This window comes from Cupressus sempervirens, chromosome 10 (assembly GCF_028749045.1).
Source record: "Cupressus sempervirens isolate cs-2001-9-10 chromosome 10, ASM2874904v1, whole genome shotgun sequence".
Taxonomy (NCBI): domain Eukaryota; kingdom Viridiplantae; phylum Streptophyta; class Pinopsida; order Cupressales; family Cupressaceae; genus Cupressus; species Cupressus sempervirens.
The window spans coordinates 715,590,760-715,616,695 of NC_143127.1; the positions used below are offsets into that span (position 1 = coordinate 715,590,760).

A 25,936-nucleotide genomic window follows, 5' to 3' on the forward strand; every position below is an offset into this window, starting at 1 on the left:
CGGCACGGGTTACAGAGGAAATAAACCGAATGTTGGAAGCTGGCATTATATTCAAGGTGCAGACCAGCGAATGGGTATCACCGATAGTCATTTCAATGAAGAAGGATACTACTCAGATCCGCATGTGTCAATTTCAAATGCCTGAATGCAGTCACCATCAAGGATCCCTTCCTGATTCCATTCATAGACAGCATTCTGGAGGTTGCCGGACATAAAATCTACTCCTTTATGGATGGATTCTCCAGATACAATCAGATCTCTATAGCGGAGGAGGATAAACTGAGGACAACATTTGTCGTCGAAGATGGGGTCTATGCGTACAATCGGATGCCATTTGGGTTGTGTAATGCACCGGCCACATTCCAGCGGATTATACTGCATATCCTCGACAAGATGTCCATGGGAAACTTCAAAGCCTTCTTGGACGATTGGTCAGTATTCAACACAGAAGACAAACCCCTGGCAACACTTGGTGAGTGCATGGAGAGATGTCGCAGAGCGCGGCTAGTGTTGAATCCCAAGAAGTGCAGATTCATGGTTCCGCACGAAAGACTGCTCGGACACATTATCTGTAAGGAAGGGTTAAAGACGGACCCCAACAAGGTGAGAGTCATTCTTGAAATGCAGCCATCCACTAATGTGACGGAGGTAAAGTCTTTTCTCGGGCATATAGGTTATTACAGGAGGTTTATTAAAAATTTTGCCAAGGTGTCATACCCACTAGACAAGTTAACCTGCAAGGAAGAATCATTTAGATGGGACAAAGACCAGGACGAGGCATTTGAAGGGCTGAAGGTACGACTGGCTACGGCACCCATCTTGGCGTATCCGGACTGGAATAAAGAGTTTCATGTTCATGTGGATGCCTCCAACTATGTGATCAGCGCAACCCTGGCACAGACAGATAACCATGGACTGGATCACCCGATATACTTTGCCAGCCAGTTGTTATCAAAGGCCGAGCAGAACTACAGCACGACTAAAAGAGAAGCGTTGGGAATGGTCTATGCTGTGCAAATAATTCGTCATTATTTGCTCGCTACACCGTTTGTGTTCTATGTTGATCACCAGGCCCTGTTGTGCATGATTAATAAACCTGTCATCCAAGGGAGGATCAACAAATGGCTACTTCTGTTGCAGGAATTTGCTTTCAGGATTATTGTCCGACCGGGAAAGAAACATGTCAGCGCCGACCACCTGTCGTAGATCAAAACAGGGGAACTAGCGGAGGGTGTGAATGACAACTTTCCTGACGCGCAACTATTTCAGATTGGGGTACTGCCGGAATGGTACAGGAATATCGGTGAGTACCTAGCAATAGGCCAGTTTCCCACTGGGATGCCACCAAGTGAAAGGCACAAGTTGATAATCAAGAGCCGTACCTTTCAATTGATCAACAGATTATTGTATAAAATGAGGCCGGATCATATTCTTCGACGATGTGTGTTAGAAGAAGAGGTACGCAGGTGTTAAAAGAAGCACATGAGGGTCTCGCGGGAGGACACATGGGACCCGACACCACTGCGCGGAAGATATTGCTCGCAGGTCTCTGGTGGCCGACGGTGTACAACGATGCACGAGAATGTGTCATTGGATGTGACACTTGCCAACGCGCCGGAAAGCCGTTGAAGCGAGACTTCATGCCACTTAACCCCTCCGATGCGCAAGAACTTTTTGAGTGGTGGGGATTAGATTTTATTGGACCACTGAGGGTGAGCAAGACTCGACAGTGCCGGTACATCATTGTCGCAACAAAGTACCTGACCAAGTGGGCGGAGGCACGGGCATTACCAGATAACTCGGCCATCAACACCGCGAAGTTTATTTATGAACACATTACCAGGTATGGAATTTCATTGCAATTAACGAGTGATAGGGAAGGACATTTTGTTAATCATGTCATCCGACTACTCACCACCCAATTCAAGATTTATCATTCACTGTCGAGTTCGTACTATCCAAGAGCAAACGGATAGGCCAAGGCTACCAATAAAATCCTAGTATCAATCATCTATAAAATGCTGCACGGTTGAAGGTGCTGACTGGGAGGAAAATTTACCTGCCACCTTGTGGGCTTACCGCACAGTGTACAAGGTGACGACAGGGCACACACCATTCCAGTTAATGTTTGGACAGGAAGCAATAGTACCAGCGGAATTCATAATTCCGAGCCTGCAAATAGCACTAGAAAACAAGCTGGATGACATGGAAAGCTTACGGGAGCAGCTAAATAATTTGAATAAGCTGGAAGAGAAGCGATTGCTGGCGCAGTGGGCGACTGAAGTAACATAGAACAGACGAAAGGTCTGGCATGATAAGCATTTGAAACATAGCAGATTCCAGCCAGGACAATTAGTATTGAAATACAACGGTCGCAATGAGATAAAACCAGGAAAGTTCAAGGTGCGATGGGTCGAACCATACTAGATCCGAGAAGTTGGCGACAATGGAGCAATCAAACTATTGACCTTGGATGGACAGGAGGTGCCTCAAGCGGTTAACGGATCCAAATTGAAAACATACCGTGCTAGAAAAGTGTTGTCGTCACCCAATGCTCACATGAGTCTTCTATCGTCGTCTACCGACCGCGATGCATCGACGCCTAATTGAGATGCCTCTGTATTTTTTTTATTTAAAAAAAAAAAAAAAAAGAGCCCACGGGGGTGCTCCGTGGACATCTATCCACGGGCACCTAGCCGCGGAAGGTTGTCCGCGGCAGCATGCTCGTTCGGTTCCCTTACTCACACGGAGAATGTGATAAATACAGCAGGGTCCGCGGAAGCAACCCCCAAGGTTGTAAAACAATAAAATCAAACCTTTTCTTAGCAATCACAGATCTTTAGCGAGACCTTGGCTCCGGTTCGTGATCTAAGGTGCGGAGTTCGATTACAACAATAGGAGTTGAGAAAGTTCTTGTCTGGAAGATCATTTGGGAGGTAGCGAGGTCAATTCCTAGGCCAGTAATCTTTGGGTTCCTCGGCGAGGGTGCTTCTTTCGAGCTTCTGAGACATTTTTCGCCAGATTGTGAAGACCCAACTCTTGCATTCGCTTCTTGTTCTCCTCAATGCACAACACCTTCTTCAAAGAGGCGGCATTTCAGAGTCGAGCACTGCAGAGAGATCCTCATCAATGTTGAGTCCCAACTTCAACATTCTATGGATTCTGGAAGCAAACGTATTGGGATCGTCAAGACTGAATCCAGAAGTCAACAAAGCAGTTTCATAGATGAGCAGCACCAAATCCTTCACAAACTTGTCATTCTTATCTGTCAATGTGCGCATTCCTCACTTGCTCATAATCTCTGTCACAGTTGCCATCGTTATTTTTCTCTTTTTCCTAGGCATTATTGGAGCGAATGAAGTATATGTGCGGAGTTGTTCTGCGAATGAGGACAGCCGGCATTGATGGACTTTTTCCTTTTTAATATTTTCAGAAGTTCAGTTTTCTTGGGCAACTCTCCTTTCCACGGACAAATTTTTTAGTGAATGGAGAATATCTGGAGGCCTCTCTACTGTTCTTATGGAGGGTGCAAAAGCATAATCGACAGTCTCGAGTTGTATCACTGGAGTTTGATTAGAATGGAAATTTGAATCACATTGCTGAAGGAAGCGAAGGGGAAACTAAATACGTGTAAGCAGCAGGAGCTCAGGGTTTTGTGAGGAGTGGGAAAAATTGCAGGAGCTAAGATTCCTTCCGCGAGAAGGGTGTGCCCGATATATTCTTTTGCCTCTTCCGCAGGGTGGAAGTTGTTCTTGTAACGGACAGAGGAACCTTCTATAAGGGAAATAAGCGGTTATTGCATGGAATCGGCAGGCAAACGGAAGCAGTGGAAGACTCAGCTAGCGGCAAATATGGAAAAGAATTCAAGGGTTTTGGCATCGGGGATTCGGGTTGCAGGCCCCTCGAGTTCCAATAGCAAGAAGCAGAAAGTCAAGGAGGAACTCACTTATCTCACCGTCCAGTTCGAGGGTCTTAATGGCAGCGAATGCCAGAGATGGTGGCAGGAGACCCCGGAGGCAGACCAGGTTAAGTAGATTCTGATACGAGCACAGGCACATTGGGCCATCCAGCTTCCTATCTTCTCCATCCAATTGTTCGAATCAGTTTTACGCACCATGATAAAGACATATAGTCGGCAAAGCAGGACAAGAAAATTCATGTACAAAAAGCATCAGATGACGGTGTCTTTTAAACCTAGGGATTTCACTAGCGTTTTCGGCATCCCTGGCTCCAATGGTAAGAAAGTGGAGATCAAGAACCACAAACTCTCACGGGAACGGAAGGAGCATTGGATAGATCTAGTATGCTGGGATCTTACACTTGTGGAGAGGGACGCAGCGGTTCAGGGTTCAAAGTGCAGAGGGCTTCGCAAGGACTTTATTCGGGAGGGTCACTGGAGGTGCATTATGGACATCATCAAGAGAAGATTGACAGTTCCCACTTGGGCTTCAGATATAGCGTTGCCGCAGGTGGTATTCATGAATGGCATCATGCAGGGTATGGTATATGATTGGGCCTCAGTCCTTGCCGATAGGATGGAGGAATTCATGACACTTCAGCACCGAACATTTTTTATGCCACACCATGTCATTGGGCTATTCTTGGAGGCAGCAGCTAGTCAGATACCACTGGATGATTTTGAGGCTCCTTTGAGGGGCAAGTTGGTAGACGGGGAGCCTCCCATATTCTATTGGCGCCATTTGGATACAGGTGGAACAGCAACAGGCCAGAAGAGAGTACTCCAAGGACTGGACACTTCCGGAGATACAGATAGCAGACAGGACACTTCAGAGAATGACGGGGCTGAGTCCATGGAAGAGGAGGAGAGCACTTCGGCGGAAGTTGGCGGTGAGGCAGCGGGTAGTGGGTCCACATTCTTTACCCCTCCTCAGCTGTCAACTTCAGCGCACTTGACTAGCTGCATGACAGTCATTCTCCCGTTTGGCCAGTGCCATGCCTCGGTCGTGATGACCCCTCCGACGATGACAGAGGTTGTCCCACAGGCAGTGACGGAGATGGTCCCACAGACGGTGACAGATGTTGTCTCGCGGACAGTCACCGATATGTGCTGATGGCTGTAGAAGAGGTGATTCCATTTGTACCAACAGAGCAAGTTTCACAAGTAGATGTCATTACAGTCGCAGTCTCACAGAGAGCATAGTTGCCAGCGCCTGAGCCTGAGCCTCAGGTTCATTTGGATGTGATTGATTGCGATGCAATTGTCATTGTTTTGTCATCCTTATTAGCAGAGGTCGAGCCAGCCGAGTCAGCACAACTAGTACAGCAGGAGGAAAGCATTGAATCCGCGCAGTCAGAGCGACCGGAGGTGATGGATAGAGCTAGTGTGTTTTTAAGGCAGCAGTTCCGACTCACTCCTGCCAAGCAAGGTCCCTCCATTCAATCTCCCAGGCATTCAGGAGCATCACCTGCAATACCAGAGCCTCAACCTCAGGAGGAGGGAATGCCATATGCCGTTGTTGCACCAATAGCAGAAGAGGCGGCACCGGATGTGGGCATGGCTCCCGCTGATGAGGAGAATAGTGATGCGGAATGGTCATTGGAGGACTTCGCCAAGGAGGATTACGGGTCGGATGAGGACAGGTGCAGGGACTACCTCAGCACTATGAAGTCTGCATTGAAGAAGGGACATGATGTGGCAATTCAGGCTCTGACTCGGCAGAGGGAGTGGCATTTGATCCGAGCGTATATTCGTGGGGTTTGTCCTCAACGATTTCAAACTTGTTTTGTGGATAGAGGTTGGTCGGCGATTGAGACGCCTGAGATGTTGGCAAATCGGGCTACTGAGTCGAAGTTGGGACCCAGTGACACTCCACTCATAAAGTTGGCACATGAGATTGTAGGATTGTACAAGGAGGTTTATTATGCTCGTAGGTGCGCGAAGGTCGACAGGACAGCGGACAGGGTTGCAGCCGAGAGATCCTTGGCAGCTGAGAGAGAGGCTAGAGAGAAGTTAGCCACCGACTTGGCCAACCAGCAGGTAGCATGGGCAACAGAGCGGGCAGCACTATTGAGGGATATGGCAGTAGTTGTGCAGGGTAAGGACACAGCTATCTGAGATGCCGAAGCAGCTGTACGGGATAAAGATATCGCTGAGCACGAGTTGCAATTAGCCAGGAAGCAAGCTATGGATGCGGCACTTCTCCTAAAGGATGCCGTAGAGGTTAATTCACAGATTCAGACAAATCTGCGCATCAAGATAGAGCAAGTGTATGAGTTGCGTCACCAGCAGCACTCTTCTGGGACGCCTCCTCCTTCTCTCTAGTATTTCTTTTGTTGTCTGTAAGTTGTCTCCTAATTTTGTTAGTCGTCAGGAGACAACTTTTCTTTTGGGGGGAATGGTGTCAGCCGACTGGATTGTCGTCGGTGTTTCTACAGCCGACGAGATGATTGTCATCGGTGTTTCTGTAGCCGACGGGGTGATGGTCGTCGATGTTTCTGTATTCTGTAGCCGACGGATAAATAGTTTGTAGCGAACATAATGTTTGTGGCCAACAAACTCCTTCAGGAAGGTTCGCCGGATAGTATTTATATCCTGTCTGGGATCATTGTATCTAATCTTCTATTTCATCTTATGAAGCATAATGTAATGTTCTGGCATATGCGAATAATCTAAAGAGTTCTGTTGTTCATGTTCATTATCTGTATGCGTTCATCTAATTTACCCATCCGGTAAACACTAAATACCCGTTTAGTTCCAATAACATTTTTATCGTTAAGTGTAGGAATCAATTCCCAAGTCTTGTTCTTTTCAATCTGATCTAATTCCTCTTTCATAGCTTTTATCCAATAATCATCTTTACAAGCTTCATCAGCAGGTTCAACATGAGAAATTAAACATAGCTCTTCATGTACCTTGTTCCTTATCATAACTCTTTTGTCCTTACTTTTTGTTCAACAAGATGATTCTTTACCACATTCATGTTAGGGGTCACTTGTTCAATTCTGACTTCTGCTCTAAGTTCTGCTCTCTGTTCTTCTCTTAATTAAGTCTGCAAATCATTGTCAGTTTCATAAAATAATTCTTGCTCAACATTTTGCCTATTAATTCTTGGATTAGTTTCCTCATCATAATTATAATCAAGTATCCTTTCTTGAATTCTAAACATTTCATCAACTCTCACATTAGCACTCTCAACCATAGTTTAAAAACTCGTTATCGGCAATATCTCGGCCGGCCCAAAATTTTTGAAAAACTTGGAATTGGCAAAAACTCGGCGAAAAATTCAGTGATAAATCGGCACTTTTATTGAACATTTGAAAATATAAAATTTCTTAATATATTCTTACAAACACATACATACACCAAATTTGTAGAATATATAAAAATTTGAAAATTGAGATATCCTATTATCCACTATATATCATTCAAATTTTTTAGTTAAATAGTAATTCATACTCATAGCAAGAGACTAGAGTAACTTAGTAGATTAACTTACTGCTAGAATTGTATACCAAAAAATGAGTACAACATTTGAATATAAATAAGTTTGATACATAGAAGTGAAACTCTATGAAACTACTACTTCTGAATACATATTAAGTTCAAGTTTCAGTCTTCATATGAAGCTTGCCCTTTCACCTTCTTCTCGTGAAAGAGAAGGTTGTACTTCACATAACCCAAGTCATTTAGGCGCTCTTGAGTCAACCTATTACGTTTCTTTGTGTGTACGTTCTGAAAAGTACTCCAATTTCTCTAACAGCCAAAAGCAGTACAAGGCTGCGATAAAATTCGGATGGGAAGTCGTTGAAGATTAGGAGTTGTGGCACCATAATCTTCCCACCACAGATCTGCAAGAATTCAAAAAACCATTTATGATGTGGTAAAACTTCCAATAAATTTCACAAGCGAAATAAATAGTATGATAAAACTAAACACTATGTTCTTTTTACCTAGTTGCAAAGTGTATCTCCTACGTTTGCAATCAGAAGAAGAAAACAATGGCCCCTCTTCACTCTTGTAGCTCTGCAACTCATCAATTATGAGGTCTCGGAGGTCCGTATCAGCAACCAATCTTCGAATACATGTTTCCAAGCCAATTTGAAACTCTGCATCTGCTTTGAAAGTGTTGGAGAAATAGTACTTGGGGTTCAAGAAGTAGGCAGTTGCATGAATATGTTGGTGGAGTTGTCGGTTCCACTTATGATCAATATATTTGGTCTCATTTGACCTATACAAGTGTTAAATTTCCTCCTTTGCCCTATCCATGGCCTCATATAAAAACCCCATGGGGTTTTATCCCCATCCACAATTCATAGAACCTTCACCAACAAATCTGATACCTGGACATAATAAAACATACAAAAATCAGCCAAGGAAAATATTTCAAAATTAAATACTAAATCATCAATGGATACTTGAAAACTTACTTTGAGGGTCTCTTCCATCAGCTTTTCAAAGCTAACATCAAACACAATCCTTATAATCTTCTCTGCTTCAGGCTTCTTAGCATAAGGACTCTCTAACCATTTCTTATCAGAAAACATGTGCTTGAGGTCTAGCAATATCTCAGATATGCTTTGCAAGTTTAAAAAATTAGTAGCAAAGCATGTGACCCTTGCCCGTACAAGATCGTTACCACTAGTGTGCTCTCTCATAAGACTCAAGACCCATGTATGATAGTAGATGTACTTAGCAATATTCCTTCCATCTTCAACCACCTTCTCCACCCAACTCAGTTTCCCTAGATCCTCAAAAAGCAAGTCAAGACAATGGGCAGCACAAGGGCTCCAAAACAATGTGGGATGTCTCTCCATGAGAAGTCTACCGGCAGCCACATACATAGCTGCATTATCAGTCACAATCTGGATGACATTAGCCACTCCCGCTTCTATTACCACCTGACCCAACATGTTACACAAATTCTCTGCATTTTTTACTTGATCAAAGGCATCAACTGATTTTAGAAATACCAATTGCCCTCCTGAAGCAACTATAAAGTTGATGAGCGTCATGTTCCTACCATCTGTCCACCCATCAGAGATAATAGTGCAACCTTTCTGTTCCCAAACTTTTCTTTGCTCTTTCACAAGCTGATGAATATTTCTTACCTCGTCCTATAACAATGGCCCACTCACCTCATAGGGAGTTGGGGGCTTGAACCCCTTACCAAACAAAGAAATGGAAGTTACCACTTGATCCCAATACAGACTACATCAAGCATTGAAGGGAATATCATTGCAGATCCAAAATCTTGTAATTGCCACCTTTGTCTTCGCATGCATCTCTTTGTTCCATGCAATGCCTAGCAATCTAGGTTGAGCACCAAGTGTGTTACATGGAATCCAAAAGTCTGCTAGAGACTCCCTCGTACTTCCTAATCCTCGTATCCGAGGCCCAATAGAAGAACCCTCTCCACCTGTTTCCGATCGTGAAGACGTAAAAGTCCCCATTGGGGCTGCCATGCCCTCAAGTGTACCTCTTTTTTGCTGCCTTACTTTGTGCATATTTTTGTAGGCTTGTCAAAGCCTCTCTTGTAACCTCTTTCGAACATTCTTCACACGATGTAATATCATTGCATGGAATCTTCACAAGATGGTATTTCAATCGGCTAATGCATGAAGCCATATGCTTACAGCAATGGATATATTCGACGTGTCCATTAATTACCCCTGGGATCCCATGTTTCCATAAAGGATCCTTAGCTCTGCCACCACCAATCATCCTGTTTCTATAGGTATGTCACTGACACTCGAAGTTTGCACTCTGCAAGCATAAGAATGAACAATCAAATATTAAATAAGTTTAAAATTTGAAGGATGGTATGAGCAAAAAGAACTTCATATTTTAAGGCTACTAACTATTATAAATTGGAGTTTTGCATAACATTTAGTAAGTCAGTGTCACACACACCCTGTGATTCAAAATTTCAATTGACATCTAATTTAAAAGTAGGCTAGTCACTTCATCAATATTTACACTTCATAATCACACTTAATTGGAAATGGACCTACAGGTCTTATGAATTAAATTGCAAGTTTGGTTTTTTGATTTTTTTCTTGTATGATTTAGTCTCAAACAAGCATCTCTTAACATTTTTTACATTTGAGATTCAATTTTGATACTGTTTGTTTAAACTTTATATTGGATCATGGTGCAAGGCTGCAAGTGCAATATACACATTGCATACAATTGTTGTCTTTTAAAATTTTTAACTATAAGTATAGATTAGATAAATTTTGAAAAAAATATTCATTACTTAAAATTTTAATAATATTTCATAAATTCATATTGTATTAAATAAATAAAATATACCTATTTAACCAATTAAAAATTATATATAAATTAACCAATTTAAAGTTTGATATAAATTTTTAAAATAATATTCATTAATTTATATTACATAATATAAAAAATAAAATACATTTAATATCAATTTTATTAAAAGTAAATAAATAAATTAAAATTTGAATTTGTAATGGTAAATGCAAAAAAATATACCTGGTAATCAAAGCCCAATCTGGAATCCGATTTGTTGAAGAAGTTTATAGCAAAAGAAAATGGTCTCTATTAGTGCCTTAGTGGTTCACAACTTCACACAGCAAGAAGTCTCGTCCAGTGCAATGAAAGTATTTGCAGAAGTCTTGTCCAGCTTGAGCTAAGCAGCAGAAGTCCCAACCTTCCTATTTCAGCATCAAGTGCCCCATAAAACCTAAAACGATTGTCTTTAGTATTTATACGAGTGAAAGAGATACGCGGGTGAAACACTTTGATGGGGCGATGACGTGGATGAAAACTCCAAACGAAAATCGCGTTGACTATGGAGACTGAAATATTTAGGAAAAAATCGTGTTTTATGGCGTTACATTGCCTTTTACTCACCACGATTATTTCCCATTAAGCAGTGTCGAGTTTTTGGTTGTTTTTAAGAGGCCTATGAAAAACCCATGAAAAGTAGCGATATACGCGATATTCCTGCGTTTTTTTAAACTATGCTCTCAACAATAGTCTTTGATCTTTGATTAAAATATCTATATGCTTTGCTTTTCAACGAATATCCAAGAAACATTCCTTCCTTGTTTCTAGAATCAAACTTTCCAATATCATCATCTCTCTTAATATAGCATTTACTTCCAAAGATTCTAAAGTACTTCATAGGAGGGTATGTCCAAACCAAAGTTCATAGGGGGTCGTATCAGTGCCTTGTCTGATTTGCACTCTATTCATAGTATTTACTATTGTATTCACTGCTTCTCTCCAAAAGATATGTGATACATTGTTTTCTAACATCATTGCTCTTGCTGCTATAGTCACTGATCTATTTCTCCTTTCTACAATCCCATTCTACACAAGTGTCTTAGGGGCTGAAAGGTGTCTTTTTATACCATTGTCTTCACAAAAATTGTTAAACTCATTTGAAATAAATTCTCCCTCTCGATCAAATCTCAAGCATTTAATCTTCAAACCAAATTCATTCTCAACTATACTCTTAAATATCTTTAACTTCTCAAAAGCTTCAGAGTTTTCTCTAAGAAATGCAACCCACATCATTCTAGTGAAATCATCAAGAAGAATTATAAAATACCTTTCACCATATAGAATGCTCTCCTCTTTGTAGGACCACTCAAATCTGTGTGCACAATCTCCAGCTTCACTGAAGTAGTAAACTTTTTGCTTGGAAAAGAACTTTTCTTCTGTTTTGTCATCACACATTCTTTGCACATCATGTTAGTAAGTTTCACAATCTTAGGCAAATCTCTAACTACAAATGTAGTACTAACCTTCACGATGTTATCAAAGTTGATATGACAAAATCTCTTATGTCATAAACAACTGTCATCCACAACAACTAAACATGTCATTTCAATAGGATTCAACTAAAATACACTACCTCTTGTTCTTGTACCTGTACCAGTACCAATCAATGTATTATTCTTATCCTTGATAATACAAGTTGTCTCAGTGAACTGCAACAGATATCCCTTATCAATAAGTTGTCCAACACTCAAAAGATTATGTTTCAGACCATCTATAAAGTAAACATCTTCAGTGTTAATCTTTCCATCAAGTATAATAGATCCTTTTCCTTTTATGTGACATGCTACATTATTTCCAACTCTAACTATTCCACCATCATAACTATTGAATTCAAGAAATTTGTTCATATTTGTTGTCATGTGATGGGAACAACCATTGTCTATAATCCAATCAGACTTTTTCTTTTTAACTTGTGATACTAATGCTCTTTCCTCTTTTATTTCTTCTTTTCCAGGGCTCACTTCTTTAATAACAACAAATCCAATTTCATCATCATCCTCATTATCACTATCATTCAGGAAGTCTACCATTTTGAAACCAAATGCTCCATCCTAATTAACATAGAAGCAATCCTTAGGTACTCTTAATTTATAAGGCTTTCTAGGCTTAAACTTCTTTTGTCACTTAGGACATTTAGAAGAATAATGAATACATTATTTACATGTCCAACAAAAAGGGATTTTGTTAGCTTTAGGTTCTCTCTTCCTAGGTAGGGCAAATCCTTCAATCTTCTTATCCTCTTCCTCTTTTGTTCGGCTGCTGCTAGCATAGTCTCCACTTGTACTTGCACTTCTTTTCAACATAGGTTTGTCTTTCTGTACGCTGAAAGCAGTCTCCACTCTAAGCAATTTTCCACTTTGTTTCATCCACATCTCAAATATCTGCAAACTCGCAAGATGAGTCTCTCTTATAAAGTTAGGTTTGTACGCTGAAAGTAGTCTCCACTCTAAGCAATTTTCCACTTTGTTTCATCTACATCTCAAATATCTGCAAACTCGCAAGATGAGTCTCTCTTATAAAGTTAGGTTTGTACACTGAAAGCAGTCTCCACTCTAAGCAATTCTCCATTTTGTTTCATCCACATCTCAAATATCTGCAAACTCGCAAGACGAGTCTCTCTTATAAAGTTAGGTGTGTAGGGAATAACATGTTCAATCATCTATGCTAACTGTTTATAAGCAAGTGTCAAGGTCTTCAATATTTTCTATACAACTTCATCTTCTAACTTTTATCCTCCACAATTTTTTATTCCTGTGACACTCTAATATTCTAGCAAAGCATCCTCTAACAGTTTCATCTTCTAACGTCTTAGCATCTTAAAATAAACATATCCACCTCTGTAATCTATCCTTCTTAGCATGTTTATCACCCTCAAATGTACTTTGTAAAACATTCCAAATCTCATTAGCAAGTCTTAAAGTTTTTACCTCTCCATATTCAGTTTCAGAAAGAGTTGATAACAATGTTTCTCTAGCAAGTCATTCTGCATGACAAGATTTTTCTCTAGTTCCTCAAAGCCTTCAAGCTTGTTTTTCTTCAATCACAACTTTAGTGTTTGTAATAATTAACCAAAATTCCGGACCCGTACATAGCAGATTTGTCTTCATCTTTTCTTTCCAGCCGTCGATATTAATCCCATCAAACTTCAGACTATCTTTCTTGAAATATGTTATAGATCTCCTTAAGTTGTTATTATTTTCCTTCAAGGACCTAATGCTCTGATACCAATTGTTAGAAAGTAAAGTCCACCAAGATAATTGAGAGAGGGGGTGAATCGGTTATGCAATTAAAACATTTCTCCATATCTTTATTAATTTTGAAATATGTACACAGTAGAAGTAACAACCATAGAAAGATAACCATGTACAATAACACCGGATATATTAACTAGGGAAACCCTTGATTAGAGGGAATAACCAGGTGGGGATGGTACCCACAAAATAATGAACTTATATAAAAGTTTCTTGTTAGAGGATAGACCCTATTACGAATCAATGAAATACAATCAATACATATGAGTCCCTATTAGGATTCTTTGAATCCTTGTTAGGAGATTTCAACCCTGTTAGGAGTTGTACCAACCTTGTTAGGAGTTGTAGCAACCCTCTTAGGAGTTGAAAGGACAATTGAACCCACTGTCCAAATAGCCTCAGTATTATTCCTTCTGAATAATACAGTGTGAAACAACAACTGTTCAACTAGTTGATCTAATTAGGATCTAGGATGATTACAGAGGAATGATTAACATAATTACATATAGTAAATTTGCATCTTTAAGTAAGTGAATTAACGTAATTGAAATGCTTAAATGAACAAAGCATAATAAGGCAATGAACTAAAAGAAAGAGAGTAGAGAGATAGAAGACAAAACACATTTGATAACAGAATTCGTCCGGGTGTCGAACTACGTCAACGAGTCCCTCTCCAATAAGGCAACCGATCCGATTAGCTCCAAGAAATCAATTACAAGTGTTTACAAGATCTTCCCTTCATGTACAATAGCAACATAATTCTCCATTGTACACGAATAATCACAAGTCTTCAAGATCATGATCTCCTTCATCACCTGGATGCCTTACAAAGGCCTATTACCCCCATTTTATACATGAAATCAGCCATAATTAGGCTAAACCAAATAATTACAAAAATAATCCCCTTTAACCAACTTCATCTTCGTACTTACCCCTTCATCATTTTTTGGTTATGATTTTACTCCAAAATTAGGGGTTTGTTTTTAACAAATAACCTTATTTAAATAAGGTTGGCGAGATAGGTACAATTTAAATATTATCTCATCCAAAAATATCTAAGCGCTAATAATAGAGAAATGGTCATCCTCCCTTTTAGGAGGTTGGTGGTGAAGAGTTCCACTCCCACTGGCCCCCTTTTAATAGAAACAAGCAGTTCAAAGTGTGTTTAATGAAAATGCCATGTATTAATAGCAAGGATAACTTATGGTGTAGTAGCTAGCAAGGATGGCTGGTTGGTTATCAACCATGGGTCTGAATCCCAAATTTGGCATTTTGTTGCAACTGATTTTCAAGGTGCCACATCGTTATGCTGACTAGGATGTTGACGTCATGATGAAATCATCAAAACTTGTCTTTTTCCCTCCAACTTCAAACGACCATAACTTTCACATATGAACTTCATTTTCGACGAAACCAACGCCGTTGGAAAGCTCTTTAATTTGGGACTATGTTTGACCACTTTTGAGATGATGAAAAAAATTTCCTTATTTGATTGGCCTCTGTACTTGGCTTGACTGAAGTTTGACGAGCCATAACTTTGGCATTTGAACTCCGATTTTGCCTGTTCAACTCGTGTTGGAATCAGAATTTTTAACACTTTGTAATGGTGTTAATTCTTGGAGCTTTGGGGATACTTCAAATTTCACTGATTTTTATCCCCCGCATCAAGCCTCCCCACTAGAGAGCTTTTGGACCTCCAAAAGTTTGATTACTCAAAAAGTGAGGCTAAACTTCCTTCACTTTACCAATCTCCATCCATCTTGTGTAATGTCCCCATTCTGGGTCCATTATAACAGATGATATTTCATTGAATTGTAATATTAATAATAGTCATGTTTTGATAATCAAAAGATTAAGTCTTATAATATTTCGTCCAATTATAAAATTATATCGGATCTAATTTTAATAATCATTTATAATGTTATTAGAGAATAGAGTTAATAATATTGAGATCATAAGAATACTTTAATTAAATATTATGTATAATATTTGTAATTATAATATAAATATTCAATGTATTTGTATACCTTCAATATCTTATGAGCTTTATAATAATATATTTTATAATGTTATCAATAATGTATTCTTAGCTAGAAAGTTAGCTTTCTCAATTAATAAAACACATTACTTTGAATATAACATACCTTACATATTGGGCTCCCTATAATTTTGGGATTCAAAGCTACTTGTTATTTAACAATGTGGGCCATTATATCTATTTATTTATATTCCATCTTAACCCACCATTATTACCCTAAATATAACTTTTTGAATTAATAAACATATTACATAATATTAGATACCTTATAAAATACCCTCTCTATAATTTCGGGTCTCTTTATTCACTTTCCTTATTTGGTGGATTCCTTATATATGCAATCCCCTTTATTAAGGAACTCCCACGTGACTTTCCCTTATTATTCTCAAAGTGAAAATATTTAATGCTGTTTTAATTATATCAGCCTTCTCTTTCTACCGTCCATTTCCTTATCTTATATTTTATATTTCTCCCCTTTTAATGTGGCACATGATATGTCGGCTTCGGCTGGTATTGGGTTTATCACATGTAGGTTTGTATGAAGTATATTTTATTTTTTTATTCTCTTTGTTTCTCCATGATCCCCCTTTATGCATCTGAAGTGAACTATATTTATATTACACAAATTAATCAGTAATGTCTCTTTGATGTGAAATGACCGGACATTTACCTTAGGAATATGTAGTATAATTAGTAATTTATCATTGATAGTAATTTGATAATTACTATTATTTAATTTTATTGTTCATAGTTTACATATTCAATTACTCATTCAATGTACAATATTTATTTATTATTAAATATTTAGTTATTAATGAAATTATTAAATAATACTATTTTAACTATATAACTCACAATTTGATTAATATAAATTAGTTTATTTATAAGTATTTAGTCGTCTCATTTTATATCTATGCACATATTTAATCAAATACTTGGTTAATATTTTATCATTAGAGGATATTACAGTCTTACCCTCTCAAAATTGCTTATCCTCGAGCAATTAATTCATGACTCATTTTTGAGTTCCAAAATTTAATTAAGTGATATAATTGATAGTGTGAAAAATAGTATTAAGTGAACTTATATTGAGTGGTAAGTGTTATTCCATGTACTAGAGCAAATTAGCGAATGAGAGATTGATTGAGCGTAATCAATTAGTTTCTATTTTATGATCAGATGTTATATGATGAAAAATTATAGATTTCAACGTGTTGAGTTGCCTCAAAATAGGATTGATATATTTATAATCAAATGTTATGATTTGATTAATCTCCAAAGTTTCAACATCTTCCAGAGTTTATAATTCGTTTAATAGTCTGTTCGTGATCATTAGTGTTCATTCAATTGAAATAGACACAATCCTACTTTTTTTAATTCGTTTCCTCTTTAGAGTATGTAAAGTTTCATTATCGCAAGGCACTAGATACCTATCTACGAGTAGGCTCCCTCAAGGCATTGGTACTACACGTTCGTACCCATCTTGGATTCTTTCCTCAGGGATTTTGGCATCATGTTCTTACCTATCTTGGACTCTTTCCTCAAGGTATTTGAAACCATGTCCTCACCCATCTTGGACTCTTTCCTCAAGGCATGGGAACCAATGTCCTTACCTATCTTGAAATCTACCTATCTCAAGTGGATTTACTCTGCCTCTCCCTTCTTGACAATGAAATACTTTATTGATGAACTCATATTCATCATTTATGTAATCATGTCTCTATGCTAAATTATCACCTATATTCAAAGTTTGATCTTTCATTGATTGAAATGCTTATGATCATGTTTACCCAACAGGATGGGAAGATCATGCTCTGATACCACTGTAATGTTCCCATTCTAGGTCCATTATTATAGATGATGTTTCATTGAATTGTAATATTAATAATAGTCATGTTTTGATAATCAAAAGATAAAGTCTTATAATATTTCATCCAATTATAAAATTATATGGGATCTAATTTTAATAATCATTTATAATGTTATTGGAGAAGAGTTAATAATATTGAGATCATAATAATACATTAATTAAATATTATATATAATATTTGTAATTATAATATAAATATTCAATGTATTTGTATACCTTCAATATCTTATGAGCTTTATAATAATTTTTATAATGTTATCAATAATGTATTCTTAGCTAGAAAGTTAGCTTTCTCAATTAATAAAACACATTACTTTGAATATAACATACCTTACATATTGGGCTCCCTATAATTTTGGGATTCAAAGCTACTTGCTATTTAACAATGTGTGCCATTATATCTATTTGTTTATATTCCATCTTAACCCACCTTTATTACCCTAAAGATAACTTTTTGAATTAATAAACATATTACTTAATATTAGATACCTTATAAGGTACCCTCCCTATAATTTTGGGTCTCTTTATTCTCTTTCCTTATTTGGTGGATTCCTTATATATGCAATCCCCTCTATTAAGGAACTCCCACATGATTTTTCCTTATTATTTTCAAAGTGAAAATACTTAATGCTTTTTTAATTATATCAACCTTCTTTTTCTATCGTCCATTTCCTTATATTTTATATTTCTCCCCTTTTAATGTGGCACATGATATGTCTACTTCGGTTGGTATTGGGTTTATGAGATTTAGGTTTGTATGAAGTATATTTTATTTATTTATTCTCTTTGTTTCTCTGTGATCCCCCTTTATGCATCTAAAGTGAACTATATTTATATTACACAAATTAATCAATCGTGTCCCTTTGATGTGAAATGGCCGGACGTTTAGCTTAGGAATATGTAGTACAATTAGTAATTTATCATTGATAGTAATTTGATAATTACGATTATTTAATTTTACTATTTATAGTTTACATATTCAATTGCTCATTCAATGTACAATATTTATTAATTATTAAATATTTAGTTATTAATGAAATTATTAAATAATACTATTTTAACTATATAACTCACAATTTGATTAATATAAATTAGTTTATTTATAAGTATTTAGTAATCTCATTTTATATGTATGCACATATATTCAATCAAATACCTGGTTAATATTTTATCATTAGAGGATATTACATCTTGCCTTTCTTGGATGCATCCACTTCAATCCCACTTGGAGTTATTCAACTGATTCTCTTGATGAAGTTCTGACATTCTTGTCAAGGACAACATCTTCTAGCAACTCTAACATGTACTCTGGTGTAAGATCATCAACCAGTGGAACCTAAATATCAATGTCTTCATCCAAGATCATTGGAGGTTCATACAGCTTCAGATTCTCAATATTGACAACCGAGTAAATCTGCATGTATGGACTAAGATTAAGGCGGAAGCCATTGGTACCAATCTTCTCTAAGATTTTAAAAGGACCATACCGGATAGATTTGAGCTTCCTTCCTTCACCTTGCATTCTTTCCTTACTAAAATGTAAATAAACTCTATCACCAACTTTGAAATGGTGATCGATGCGATGCTTATCATGGCGAGCCTTGTATTTTGGTTGGCTCTGTTTCAATTGTGCTTCTACTACCTAGTGGATTGCTTGGACCTTCTGGATGAACTTTAAAGCCCTTTCTGCATCATGTCGTCCATCTACAACATCGTCCTTTCCAAAAGCAAAATCCATTGGTGTTTTTGGCAAGTACCCAAAGCAAGTCTCAAAAGGAAACCTCTTTGTAGAAGAGTGTGTTGCATGGTTGTAAGCATGCTGCACATAATGAAGACTTCCATCCCACAACTTAGGATGCTTATTGCAGTAACCTCTGAGCAGATGAAAAACTGTCCTGTTGACTGCCTCTGTCTATCTGTCGGTCTGCGAATGGAAGGTTGTACTCTTTTTTAGCCTAGTATCCATGAGTCCCCACAAAGATGACCAAATTCCCCTAGGAATCGAGAATCTCGATCCGATGCAATAGAAGTAGGTAACCCAAAATGAACCCATACAAATTGAAAATACAAATGAGCACTCAGTTCAATAGTGACATTCTTTTTACAAGGCATTAAAATATACATTTTGTTGAACCGATCAACTACTACATACAAATAATCATGACCCTTCCTAGACAAGGTAAACCCCCCACAAAGTCCATAGACACGCTTTCCCATGGACGAGATGGTATAGGTAAAGGTGTGTGCAAACCCAATTTCATGTTACTTGGTTTGTTAGTTGCACACATCACATGTCCTTTTATAAACTTAGTGACAGTTTCTTGCATACGAGGCCAATAATAATATTTCTGCAATTGAGCCAATGTTTTACTTAACTTGAAATGTCCTGCAATCAAAGAGGTGTGCGTTTCCCGGATTACAAGTCTTCAAGGATGCATAGTTTATCCTACACAGTAATATTTCTCTTCTACATGCTTACCCTAGATTAAAGTTGCATAGATACCCCTAAAGTTCTCATCATTAGAATATTGTTCCTGAAAACTTTCATGAACCATAGAACTATTATGAAGGATTATCATGGTATTCATAATAGGAAGCCTAGAGAGCATATATTCTACTTTGTTATGGGCACCTTTCTTATACTTAAATACCAAATGAAACTGTTGTAGAAAACCCATCCACCTAAAGTGCCTACTTTGTTGCAATTTCAATTGTGAGTGTAAATATTGAAGTGGTTGGTGATCAGTGTAGATTACAGCTTCTTTCCCCATTAAGTAGTGTTTCCATTTCGTAACACTCTGAACTAAAGCATAAAGTCCCTTGTCATAAGTGGGATAGTTAGTTACTGCTCCTAAAAATGTTTCAAAGTGGTAGCAGATTGTTTTACCTCCTTGCATTAGTACAGCTCCCATGGCAAAGCCACTTGCATCCATCTCGATCTCAAATGGTTGATGTAAATCTAGTAAAGCCAGAATTGGTGCAGTGCTCATCTTTTCCTTCAAAGTGTCATAAGTCTTTTGTTGTGGACCTCCCCACTAAAAAATTGCCTCTATACTAGTTAATGCGTGCAATGGTGATGCAATATAAGAGAAGTTTGCAATGAACTTCCTCCTGTACTGAATTGCGCCTAAGAAACTCGTGACTTTTGTAACTTTACTTGGCTTAGGCTATTTTATAATACATTCGACCTTCGCAGGGTCTACTTTCAATTGACCACCCCCTACGACATAGCCTAAGTACACTAATGATGTCTTAGCAAATTCGCATTTAGACATCTTTACATAAAGTTTTTCTTTTCTCAATACATCCAAGGCTCTTTTTACATGAATTGCATGATCATCCCAAGACTTACTAAATACAAGGATATCATCTAAATAGACTATGACAAAATCATCGATCAAGGGGAAAAAGACATCATTCATGACTCTCATAAATGTAGTCAGTGCATTAAAAAGCCCAAAGGGCATGACCAACCAATCGAATAGTCCTCGATTTGTCTTAAAAGCAGTTTTCCAAATACCATTCTCTACAATTTGAATTTGATGATATCCACTACGGAAGTCTAACTTAGTGAAATAAATTGCATGTTTCAATTGATCAAGTAAATCATCTATTCTACGAAGAGGATACTTGTTCTTTACCATTATCTTGTTCAAAGCCCTATAGTCGATGCACATCCTCCAAGTCCCATCTTTCTTTGGAACCAACACAATAGGAGAACCACAAGGAGAAGGACGAATAACTCCTTTCTCAATCAGCTCTTGAACCTGCTTTTTAATTTCTACATTCTACAGAACTGATAAACGTACATGCCAATATTAGGAAGTGATGCATCCTGTTGTAACTGAATTTTATGTTGTATCTCTCTCTTAGGAGGCAATCATTTAGGTTCCGGAAACAAATCATCACATGCAGAAACAACCTTGACCATTTCAGACTCATGTTTAGGATCACACCCTCTAAATGCCTTAGATGTTTCATCTTCTTTAGCTTTTAAAAGCATTAATACACAGTTCTAACTAGAATTGACTAACCTTTTCATTTGACCAGCATTAACTAATGCAAGATTGGTCTTTAACTTATGTGCTCGTACAATGTATTCAGCCTTATCTTTAAAAAGATAACTTGTCGATCATACAGGTATGGACTCCCAAGCACAAGACCACAAATATTTGAAGGAACTACATCAGCTTCTACCTCATCTACAAAGTTTGTAGTGATGGCAAATCTCAATATACATTGTTTATTTATTTGTCACTGTGCATCATTGCAAACCCATCCAAGAGATATGATTTTGGATGAGGTGTTGTAGTCAAGTTAAGCTTTTTAACAACTTCTTCAGATATCAAATCAACTTGAAAATCCGTATCAAACAAAATATCAACCTTAGTATGTTTGATAACAACCCAAATATGAAATAATTCATTCCTCTACTTATCATTCTTAGGAGAAGATTATTTACTTGTACTTGCACTTATATTAGAAGAAATTGTAGCTGGAAAAAAAGGCATACCTTTTCCTTTAGCTTGGATCCCAATAGCAACAATCTTTATCTCATCTCCAGAGTCAAATCCAAGACCCTGTTGAATTACAGCAGCAATTTTTTGTTTGCCTTTGTTTCCACCATATCTCTTTGGCCTCTTTTTTGCATGCAGCTTCCAGCGCTTAGAATCATCATGCCTTTCTTTCTTGCAATGTGAGCATATGGATTTTCACCCTCTTTCTTCACTATAACTGTCTTTGTCCCCTTCCCTTTGTCTTTGGACTTGCCTTCGAACTTAGATGGCTTCTTACCAAACTTATCAACGAAAGTACCCTTACCTCTTGACTCTAAATGTGTCGCTTGAACATATACTTCATCTAGATTACATGGATTCAAAACCAAAATGGACTGTCTAAGGTAAGAGTGAAGACCACCTATGTACTTGAGTAAAGCATTCTAGGTGTACAATGGAAGATTTAATGAAATAGCCCTCTTCCAAAATTCATGGGTGTACTCTTGGACAGACTGACCTGTCCATTGCCTAAAATGTTGTTAGTTCATCATTAACTGTTGCATATGGCCCAGGGCATAGAATTGCTTCTTAAGAGCACTAACGAATTCTGACCAAGACAAATTGAACCTACCATACTGGAAAGTTTAATCCCGAGTCCTACTCTCCCACCATGATAGAGCTATACCTCCTAATTAAAGAGTAGTTGACTGAATTCTACCAGCGTCATCTACGAGCTTTTGGACTCTACAATAGACTTCATCTTGCTAAATCCAGTCATCTACTTTCTCAGCATTTAATTTCCCCCAACTTGATTTTAGGCTTATGACCACCCTTAAAAGGATTAGAAGACTTAGAATGAGTAGAAGAAGGGTGAGATGGAGGAGGAGGAGAGGAGAGAGGTGTGTTTGGAGGATTATGACCACCTCCTGATCTTTTCCCTTTGCCCTCACAAGTTGCACGTCTTCGCATCTTTTCTTCTCTTTCTTGTACTAAATACCATTGTTTGCAAATTTTAAAGAGTCTTCTGGATACTCTTGTCTTCAGAAACTTGTCCACCACCTTTGTCTGTGATGGTGGATTAGTCCTTCATTTCCCAATCTTAGGATTCTATTCCTCAAGCTTTCCTTCACCTTGATGAATCTTGGATCTTGTTGGAATTCAAATCTGCAATATAGTCACACAAGAGCTCTTATACCAAACTTGATCTAATTAGGATTTAAGACGATTAAGGAGGAATGCTTATCATAATTACATAAAGTAAATTCACATCTTTAAGTAAGTGAATCAAAGTAATTGAAATGCTTAAATGAACAAAGCATAATAAGGCAATGAACTGAAAGAAAGAGAGTAGAGAGATAGAAGAAAAAACACAATTGATAAAGGAGTTCGTCCGCGTTTCGTACTACATCTTCAAGTCCCTCTCCAATAAGGTGACTAATCTGATTAGCTCCAAGAAATCAATTACAAGTGTTTACAAGATCTTCCTTTCAAGTACAATAGCAACATTATTCTCTATTGTACGAGAATAATCACAAGTCTTCAAGATCATAATCTCCTTCTTCATCACTCAGATGCCTTACAAAGGCCTATTACCCCCATTTTATACATAAATTAGCCATAATTAGGCTAAAACAAATAATTACAAAAAACAATCCCTTTTAACCAACTTCATCTTTGTATTCTTCATCATTTTTTGGTTATGATTTCACTCCAAAATTAGGGGTTTATTTTTAACAAATAACCTTATTTAAATAAGGTTGGCAGGATAGGTACAATTTAAATATTATCTCATCCAAAAATATCTAAAGTGCTAATAATAGCGCAATGGCCATCCTCCCTTTTAGGAGGGTGGCGGTTGGGAGTTCCACTCCCGTTGGCCCCCTTAAATAGAAACGAGCAGTTCAAAGCGTGTTTAACAAAAATGCCACCTATTAATATCAAGGATAACTTTTGGTGTAGCGGCTAGAGCAGATGGTTGGTTGGTTATCGATCATGGGTTCGAATCCCAAATTTGGCATTTTGTTGCAATTGATATTCAAGGTGCCATGTCATTATGCTTATTAGGATGCTGATGTCATGATGACATCATCAAAACTTGCCTTTTCCCTCCAACTTCAAACGACCATAACTTTCACATATGAACTTCGTTTTCGACAAAACAAATGCCGTTGGAAAGCTCTTTAATTTGGGACTACATTTGACCACTTTTGAGATGATGAATTTTTTTCCTTATCTGATTGGCCTCTATACCTAGTTTAACTGAAGTTTGACCAGCCATAACTTTGGCATCTGAACTCCGATTTTGCCTGTTCAACTTGTGTTGGAGTCAGAATTTTGAACACTTTGTAATGGTGTTGATTCTTGGAGCTTTGGGGACACTTCAAATTTCATTGATTTTTATCCCCTGGTCACCAGCAACTTGTCTTGCCAAATACAATTCCTTGTAGGCTCACGTTGCCTCAACCACACCAAAGTTTGTTTTGATCTTCACAAATTTGCATATCAAGCTTGCATAATAGATATTACAAAGATATGACCGTATATCATTACCACTAAAATTCTACCTAAAGGAAAACATCTTTCCTTTATACCAAGTCCTAAAAACAAGTTACTGAGTCAGCCTTGAGGCTTTCCCAATTTACAATAATAATATAGCACCATCTTAAGATGTTACAATACATTACATTTTTACACTTTGTCAAAGATTACAACCAAACTGTCGGCTCACAATCTTCATAACTTTTTACTCAATGATCTTTAGATTATGCCCTCTTAGCCATGGCATCTCTAACATGTCTTCAACCTCTGACTCAGTCCACTTTAGTCAATTCCATCCCTATGAGGAGATAGAATTAAAACAACAGTACCCGCTTTCCAAAAATGTTGTATGAAAGATGCCTTTGCTAAAATCTTCATAACTCTATCCACTCTTCATATTTATGTACACGCTCTTAATTGTAGCATCTAGAAATACTGCAAAACATAACCTCAAGTGCGCATAAGCTGATCTTCAATCCTCGAACCGCGCCAAATGCTTCTTCATTTGTAACTCTACTAGTCTTCACATAATAACCAATATGTTGATATCAATGACAAACACTCTCATGAATTCAACACATAAGCTTTAAATCATGTCTCCAACAATGCTAATATACTCCCCCTTAGGAATATCATCAGCATTCATCCTAATAGTCTTTATATGCTATTTGAATGTTATTAATCTCTATTTAGAGACGAGATCACAGTGAGAAGGCTGTAAGGAATTCTCAAATTTAATGATGATAGGCTTTGGTGATGCATCTAGAAGATTTTTGGGGATGAATACATGAAAATTGACATTGGGACAAGGACATTTAAAAATATCTTCGCATTTTTTGTCTTGGGCACTCCATCTTGATAATCGTGAGAAGGTTTCAAAAGTTATATGAATATGTGTCAAGCCTCAATGGGATGGAGGAACAATTTCAGCAGTGGGTCGTGTAGAGCCAGGGGTCGAACAAACAATAAGGGAAGGTCCGTGGGGGTTGTAGAGAGAGTTTCTAGAGAGTTTCGACCCTTTATCATTTGGAGCTTGTAGATGCCGAAGGAGCACTAGACTGAAGCTGCAAGGGTGGGTTGGAAAGAGTTTTTTGTTGTAAGTCCAAGAAGTGGAAGCAGAGATGGAAACAATTGAGAGGGAAAGGCAGAGAAAAAAGAAGTTGACCCCAAAGAAATTTGTTGCTAAGTTGGGGCCAGAGGAGAGTGAAGGCATTATGAAGCAGGTGAAAGAAAGGAATAAGAGCAAGGTGGACACCGATGCGGAACCTTCATTCACTATGTTTCAAGGGAAGAAATGGTGCCAGTGAGTGGGTCTCTGTGTCTTTTTTGCATTTTGATGTCATATTTGGTAGGCCCAATTTTGTTTAAATGGCCATAGCTTATCTTTCGATATATATGTAATGGTAGAAAGACTGCATAGGCTGGTTTAGTTTGTGATAGTAAAAGTTTTTTGTAAGCCCAAGCAGT

The 25,936-nt window shown here is 37.8% G+C and overlaps 1 protein-coding gene across 1 annotated transcript in view; it reads right to left on the bottom strand.

Annotated features, from left to right (window-relative positions):
* Positions 1-25,936, bottom strand: part of LOC149535827 (putative transferase At1g60990, chloroplastic) — a 299,942-nt gene that overhangs the window by 238,874 nt on the left and 35,132 nt on the right. The window lies entirely within an intron of this gene.